Raw genomic sequence first — 8,627 nt, forward strand, 5'->3', positions numbered from 1 at the left:
AGGCCAAGGAAGTGAGCTGGATCAGTGGGTAGTATTTGCTGTGAGGTCTGGTGATGTAAGTGCTAAGCCCAGGATCACATGTGAAATCACAGTACACCAGTACACTTATCTCTACATGCCTCTACACACTCTTCCTTTTTCTACTCTACAGTTTGTAACTTCTGCCTACAACTATGTAGAAACAACACTAAACAGGGTTTAGTTCTGTCCAAAATCTTAACTGAGGAATGGGGATGGAGTTGGGACAGTACTTGCTTAGGCTACACAAAGCCTTGAACTTATCCTCAGTACTACAAGAATAATAGTGTAAAATAAACAAACCTCCTGGTTGAACTGTCTCATTAATCCTAATCACTGATCCGTGAATACTGTGGAGGTGTTTGCATGCATAGTTATCTCATATGCAAATAACAAGAATTTAAATTTATCCTCTAAGAACCTTGTATTATTTTTACCTGCATACCATGATTGTTGTTCATTTTTGTTTTTTTTCAAACAGGATCTCATGTGCCTCACATTGGCCTCAAATGCACTATGTAGATCAGACTGGATTTGAAACTCCTGATCCCCCTTGCCTGTCCCCCACAAGTGCTGGGATTCCAGGTGTGCACCACCACACCTGGATAAGCTTATACTAATTTTATCCTTATCTTGTCATTAGAGCTTGTAGATGATTTCTATTTACATGCGTGCACATGTAGGTGTGCGGGTATGCACATCTATGTAGGTGCCAACAGAAGACAAAAGGGGGTGTCAGATCCCCTGGAACTGGAGTTAGAGGCAGTTCTGAGCCACCTGATGTGGGTTCTGGAAATCAAACTCCGGTCCTTCTGAGGAACAGCAAGCACTCTTAACTGCTGAGCCATCTCTCTAAGTCTCAGAAATCGATTTTTCAGGACTAAGTCTGGCAAATGAGAGGGCACTTCATGGCTGAAGAGGACCATTCTTAAGGATCTGCCACACCAGGCTCAGCTGGGGAACCTTAGGAGTCACCTCAATACCCCAAGCCCCTTACACAATCTAACAACAACAACAACAAAAAGGAGGAGGCTCAACTGTGCAGTGACACAATCCCACTGTGTGCGGTGACACACAACTGGGGAAATGATCTGCCTATCTCTTACCTGCCCCTTCCCCCACACATATCCAGGCTATCCTTCTTTTGTTATTCTTTATTAAGAAGTAATGCCCACAAACACATCCTCATCCTCCATCCTAAGGGTCTGTGTCCTGACTTCCAGGACAATGCAATCATTGCTACTATTTTTTTTTTTTCTTTTCTTCAAAGAAGTATATTTACTTGGCCAGGGGTTGTGGTGCATATCTTTGATCCCAGCCCTCAGGAGACAGATGTAGGCCAATCTCTGTGAGTTCAGTGGTGGCTTGGTCTGTACATAGTGAGTTCCAGGACAGCCAGGGCTACATAGTGAGACCCTGTCTCAAAAAACAAAAATATATTACATTTATGTTTTTACTTGTATGAGTGTGTGTGCATGTGAGTGTGTGTCTGCGTGCATGTGTGTATGCATGTGTGTGTGCCTGTGGATGGATAGATGGATGGGTCGGTGGGCGCAAGTGTCATGGCACATGTGTAGAGGTCAGAGGACAATCTAAGGGCATTGGTTCTCTGGTTCTACTGTGTGAGCCCCGAGGATCAAACTCAAGTCAGCAGTTTTGGTAACAGGGACTTACTTCACCTGCTGAAACATCTCATGGGCTTCTAAGTCTGTTTCAGAGTGCTGCAAAAACAGCCATTCCATCTTCCTCTGCCATCAATCAGTTTGAATTTTGCTGAGAATCTCTTTGCCACGCAGAGGGCAAAGGGGAATGCATTTTGTCCCATTGCCAAGAATAGAAAACAACAATGGCGCCTTTCCAACTCTTTCCGGACACTCAAGATGTTGAAGCGAGGACGCGGTGGGTCCTCCGGAGCGAAACTCCCGATTTCCCTGGGTCTTCCGGTAGGAGCTGTGATCAACTGTGCTGACAACACAGGAGCCAAAAACTTGTATATCATCTCTGTGAAAGGAATCAAGGGAAGGCTGGACAGACGTTCTGCTGCTGGTGTGGGCGACATGGGGATGGCTACAGTTAAGAAAGGCAAACCAGAACTAAGAAAGAAGGTACATCCAGCAGTGGTAATTCGACAACGAAAGTCATATTGAAGAAAAGACGGGGTGTTTCTGTATTTTGAAGATAATGCAGGGGTCATAGTAAACAATAAAGGCGAGATGAAAGGTTCTGCTGTCACAGGTCCAGTTGCAAAGGCGTGTGCAGCCGGGCGGTGGTGGCGCACGCCTTTAATCCCAGCGCTTGGGAGGCAGAGGCAGGCGAATTTCTGAGTTCGAGGCCAGCCTGGTCTACAGAGTGAGTTCCAGGACAGCCTGGGCTACACAGAGAAACCCTGTCTCGAAAAATAAACAAACAAAAAAAAAAAAACAAAAAAAAAAAAAAACAAACAAACAAAAAAAAAAAAGCAAAGGAGTGTGCAGACTTGTGGCCCAGGATTGCATCCAATGCAGGCAGCACTGCATGATTCTCCAGTGTATTTGTAAAATATATTCATTAAAAAGTCTTTGCTCTGAAAAAAAAAAACACCACCAACAACAAAACAAAAGCTAAAATGGTACAAACATTCAAACGGTGCTCAGAGAACCTTTGACATTTCTCAACCTTCAGCATCCCATGGAAACGGCAGAGATACACAAGAGCAGGATCTATGGCAGCGGATCTCCCTGCTATCCCTGCCTGTCAAAGACACACATATCACACAACTAGCAAGAAGGAAGACCTCATTCAGAACTGCAGCTTACCTAGGGTAACTCAGAGCCCATGGTGACAGAAAAATACTTGCCTTTGACAGTAAGGAATGGAACAGGCTCTCCATTTGACCCAATGCAGGCACATGAGGAGACAGCCTCCCACTCAGGGCTCCATGTACACCAAGCAAACCATCAAGCCAACCTTAGTCCTCCACAGATACTGTCTTCTGGGCTCCTTGATGTGGTCTCAGAAGTTCCCTAGATCACACAACTTGTGTGGCCTGAGTCTGCCCACATGTCTCCCATCACCCAAGAATAACCTGGCCGTTCATTCCTCTCTGTCACAGTGTGTCAAGGTGATGATCCTAGTGACTCCACATTCTTATTTATGGACAGGAACCCCCTGTCACTCATGACAGGAACCCCCTGTCACTCACCTCCAAGTCTCCCAGGACATAGCTACACAGAACTGGGTTCCTCTCCAGCCAGAGACCTGTGTCTCTGAGTCTTAGAAGACTCAGAGGGGAGTGGGTACCTGTGACCTGCACAGGTAAGTCCTGAGCTCCTACAGACAGACAGGAGAGGACACACATGCCAACACAGTGTTGTGTGAAACCTGAGGAGGGAGGAGACAAGAGAGGCTGTGAAATCAGGGCTGAGCCCCACAAGTGGCAGGCATCAAGATCCTGTCTGCTGCCTCCATGTGGGCAGTCAGTGTGAGTTGAAATGGCTTAGATGCGTGGGTACAGCCTTAGCCATCATGAGAGGCCTGGAGGGCCCTTGAAGTCCTGCTGTTAATGAAGGTAATTTGACAGGCTTGAGGGAGCAGGGGTGCCCGGGAGGCTGGAGAGAGCACAGTTAGCTGCAGCTCAAATGGTTGGTAGTGATGGCCCTCCAATTCCAGATCAAGTGATCAAGTGATGGCTTCTGAATGCCCAGAGCAGCCCACTTGTGGGGCTCATCCTCTCTTGTCTCCTCCCTCCTCAGGTTTCACACAACAATGTGTTGGCATGTGGGTCCTCTCCTGTCTGTCTGTAGGAGCTCAGGACTTACCTGTGAGATTTGTCTGTTGAGAATTCTCTGTTTAGTTTTCTTAAGTGGGTTATTTGGTTTGTTGGTTATTTGGTTTCTTGAGTTCTTTATATATTTTGGATATAAAAATATCTGTCGAATATAGTGAAGATGAATCTTGAAATTAACCAGAGTATTCTATCAAGGTTCTTCCAAGGACCTGGTCCAAATCAAAAAAGGAAATATAATAATGTGGTTTTACTTAGTTCTAATTGCGCATAATTCATACTATACATTCCTCTGTTTTAAGATAGAATTCTTTTTTATTTGGGAGGTTGCTGAAGATGGCACCCATGGTTATGTGCACATTAGGCAGACATTCTACCGCAGACACACACTTGGAGGTCTGTTTCAGGTTTTTGTTTGTTTATAGTGTATTCAGAATGTTGTGCAGCCACTATCACCATTTAATTCCAGAATATTTCATTACTACAAAAAAGAAATCCTGTATCTCCCCAAGTTTGCTCCATTCCGTGGCAACTTCTGATTTACTTTTTCTCTTTGTATTTTACTATTAGATACATTTCATTATTAGTGAACCATAATTATGATGCCTTACGGAACTGACTACTTTCACTTGTGCCCTGATTTTTTGTGGTATGTGTTTAATTTTTTTTCTATTAATAGGATAAAACACCCTGAATAAAAATTGACTAAAGGAAAAAAAGGGGGGTTTATCCAACTTAAACTTCCAGGTGCTGGCCCATCATTGAGGGGAAATCAAGAGAGGAACTCTTGCAGCTAGTCATATCACATCCATCGTCGAAAGCAGAGAGAAACAAATGCATCCTTGCTTCCTGCTTGCTCTCTTGCTATTCGGCTAGTGTTTTCTATTCTTATAATCATTTAGGATCCCTTGCCTAGGGAATGGTACCACCCACAATGGCTGACTCCTCCAATATCAATCAAGAATCAAGACTCTTTTCCATAGATGTGCCAAAGACTAACATAATCTAGACAATTCCAGGTGAGTCTAGGTTATAGCAAGTTGATATTTCTGACTAACTAGCACAATATGGCATGATGCCTTCAAGGTTCATCCATGTTGTAGCATATATGAGTACTAATTATTTTATAGCTAAATTAATTTCCATTTTCAAATACACTGAATTTTGTTTATCCACTCATCATTTATTGCCACTTTTGGTTTTTAAGATAATGTTTCTATGAATACTAATATATACTTTAATAGAAACATATGTCTTTATTTTTCTTGGGCATATACTTGAGAATGAAATTACTTGGTTATATGAGAACACTAGTGTTTTGAGGAATGACCAAAAAGTGTCTCCAAAGTTACTGTACTGTGTCATAGCCACCTAAGCTAGTACCCTTTCTTCTTCATCCTTGCCAGCATTAAAAAGTTTTTAGCATATGCCAGTCGAGTATCACAATGAACCGGTTTCATTATGACATCTTTATACACTCCTTTGGTGTATTTCCTGTTCACTCCCCATTATTTTTTTTATTAGCCCATCCTTATTTGTATCTACCTCTTTGATTTTATTGTTGCTGTTCTGTTCATTTTCTTTTTGAGACTTTGTCTTGCCATATAGCACAGCCTGACCTCAAATTCATAACATTCCCCATAGGTGGGATTTATATAGGCATCCTCTTCTATGAACTGCTCTCTCGTTCCCTCCCTCTCTCCCTGCCTCCCTCCCTCCCTGCCTCCCTCTTCCCCTTCCTCCACTTGCTTCCCTGTGTCTGTGTGTATGTTCCTAGTGGGTCTGAAGTGCTATCTCGAGGCTTTGGTTATCTCTTCATTGATAACTAATGAGTATCTTTTCATGTCACTAATACTCATTTTGTCTTCTTTAGAAAAGTGACTTTTCAGATGCCTTGGCCAGTTTTAAATAGAGGTCTTATATTTGTCCAATTAGAAGATTTCTTTAGGTATTTTGGAAGACAGAGTGTTTGAGTTCATTAGTGGAGTAATGACTTGTACCTGGCTTAGCTGCCATACCTCTCTCCCCCAGGGTTCTAGAGTTGAACTTTTGTGGTTTCAGGTTGCAAACAGAAAGTCCTCCCATAGGAGGACTGGAGCTTGCCCCTGGTTTCTTCAGACCCTTGCTAGGCCACAGCCTTTGTCTGTGCTGGGGGTTCTATATTCTTGCTCCATTGCACTTTTCCCCTGTAACAACCTTTATGTTTTTATTTTTGTTTGTTTGTTTTGTTGTTGTTGTTGTTTTCGAGACAGGGTTTCTCTGTGTAGCCCTGGCTGTCCTGGAACTCACTCTGTAGACCAGGCTGGCCTCGAACTCAGAAATCCACCTGCCTCTGCCTCCCAAGTGCTGGGATTAAAGGCGTGCGCCACCACCGCCCGGCAACCTTTATGTTTTTAACTGCCATCATGTTGGAGCCTTCAGATCTACTCTCGCAATCTGACTCCTTTTAGGACCTGTAAATAGGAAAGTGTGCCTGTTATCGGGCAATTTTTGGAAGGAGGAAAGCTGTGATACTAAGCTACAGCAGCACAGTTAAGAAAACAAGTATAATGTGACGCCTAGAAGCAAGAAAGGCCCAAGGTCAATCCAATCCCAAAGCATGCCCCTCCTTCATAAGGCCTTTCTGCCTGTCTTCAATTCCTGTCACGAAAGCAATCTCCCCCACCCCCTTGTTTTGAGACAGGGACTCACTAGATAGCCTAGCTGGACCAGAGTCCTTTATGTAGACCTGGCTAGCTTCCAATCCTAAAATATACCTGCCTCTGCCATCCAAGTACTGGAATTACAGGTGTGTGGCTCGTTTGAACTGTCAACTTGGGACAGCCTAGAATGAAGATTTGTCTAAATCAGGTTGGCCTGTGCGCATGTGTGTAGGAGACTGTCTTGGTTGTTAATCTAAGAGGGAAAGTGACCCCTAACTGAGGGGGAGTGGCAATATTTTAGGAACTAGGCCCAGAGCCATAGCTGTGGAGAAAGTTAGCTGAGCATAAGCAAGCAACTGAACCAGGATGCATTATCCCCTCTTTGCTCTTAACTATGGATGTGATGTGACTACCAACTTGAGTTCCTGCTTCTTGACCAGGACTGACTGTAACTTGAAACTATAAGCCAAATAACCCTCCTTTTCCCTAAGTTGCTTTTTGTCAGAACAACAGAAATGAAGCTGGAAGGCTTCTCTTCCCCTCCCTGTCTTCCTCCATCTCCTCTGTCAGTTCCATTGCCTGTATCTTGTTCCTCTTGCCTCTCCTTCCTGGAGGCCAGGATCCACAAGCATAAACATCTGGCTTTCTCCCAATCTCTTTGTTGTCATCTTGCCACCTTAAATACCCAGGTCCCTTACCCCACTATTTTACAACATCCTGGATAAAAACTCAGATCTTTGCCAGTTGTAATGGTGCATACCTTCAATCACAGCACTCAGAAGGCCAAGGCCTTCATATCCCTGTGAGTTTGAGATCAGCCTGATCTTCACAGTGAGTCCCAGGACAGCCGAAACTACACAGTGAGGCCTGTCTCAAGAACAAACAACTTGGACCTTAGCATTGACCTCTGTGTCCTGCCAGTAGCTCTAAAGAGTCCCCCTCAATTGCTTGCCCCACGTGGATCTGACAGGAAGTGTGATAGTGCAAATTCCACTCATGACAAGAAAGTGCTGGATACCTTTTCTGGGTTCTCAAACTCCACTCTCTGCCTTTCTCTCCCTCGCCCCGTGCCCTGGAAGTTTAGAATACCACAGTCTGTAGCCCATGAACTCTCTTGGTCACTGCTTCCACTTGGCTTTGCTCTGTGGTAGGCAGCATGCAGTGGCATCATCAGACTGAGTGCAGGAAAGAGCAGTCTGAGGATTTAGTACTGCTGTTCTCTTCATGCCCAGCCATGTGTCACATTAACTTTTCCTGGGACAACACGAACAAACATCTAGTCATATCAAGTAGGTTACTAATGACAGAGGAAAGAGACCATTTGATTCAAGCCTAGCTTGGTGAATCACTGTGTTAGGAAGACAGTGTGCCGGAAACATATACAAACAAGCGTGTGCTTTGCCACAATGTCAGAACTTATTAAATAAAAATAAATTCACAAGGCTTGGAAGATTTAATGACAGAAAGTTGTCATAAAATCTGCCTACCTTGGTAGCTTGGCAGTGGAAAATGCAGATTCCTTTATTCCAGTCTTATTTGCTAATATTAACACTCATCACCTAGCACACAGTAAACTCTCTCTCTCTCTCTCTCTCTCTCTCTCTCTCTCTCTCTCTCTCTCTCTCTCTGTGTGTGTGTGTGTGTGTGTGTGTGTATGTGTGTGTGTGTGTGTGTGCATGCGCCTATGTATGTATGTGTTCCAGAATGAACTGTTAAAGCAGGGTGAATAAAATGTTAAAGCAACAGTGGTCAAAAGGATCCAGAAGTGGGCTGAGAATCCTGTATAGGGAAGATAGTGAAACAGACTAGTGCTGGAGAAGAGCTGCTGGTAAAACCTGCTGGTATGTGTTGACAGTGAGATTGAAAAATCGAAGGCGAAAAAGCCAAATCAGATTCAGAATGGGAGGGAAACTGGTCCAGTCCAGGTCCAGATGGACAAGCGGATGGGCAGACAGTAGAATAGCCTCCATGAACTGTGGTGGAAAAAGCCACATATAGGAGTCATCGGTCCTTGAATGCACACTGGGTAGCAGATGATACATTAGTGTTGGGCCACATCATCCCAGCATTAGGTGTCCATCCCTTTATGGAGTACAAGTAAAGGAGTTACACCCTTTCCTTGATCTGGTATGTTTGATAAGTTCTTAGGCTTGGCTTCCCTGATAAGATTTTTAATACACCCAGGTGCCCGCACAGTTTCAAGT

The 8,627-nt window shown here is 44.1% G+C and overlaps 1 pseudogene; it reads left to right on the top strand.

Annotated features, from left to right (window-relative positions):
* Nucleotides 1–1,898: 1,898 nt before the first annotated feature.
* LOC117694720 (large ribosomal subunit protein uL14-like) lies at nt 1,899–2,583 on the top strand (annotated as a pseudogene).
* The last annotated feature ends 6,044 nt before the right edge of the window (nt 2,584–8,627 follow it).

This window comes from Arvicanthis niloticus, chromosome X (assembly GCF_011762505.2).
Source record: "Arvicanthis niloticus isolate mArvNil1 chromosome X, mArvNil1.pat.X, whole genome shotgun sequence".
NCBI lineage: Eukaryota > Metazoa > Chordata > Mammalia > Rodentia > Muridae > Arvicanthis > Arvicanthis niloticus.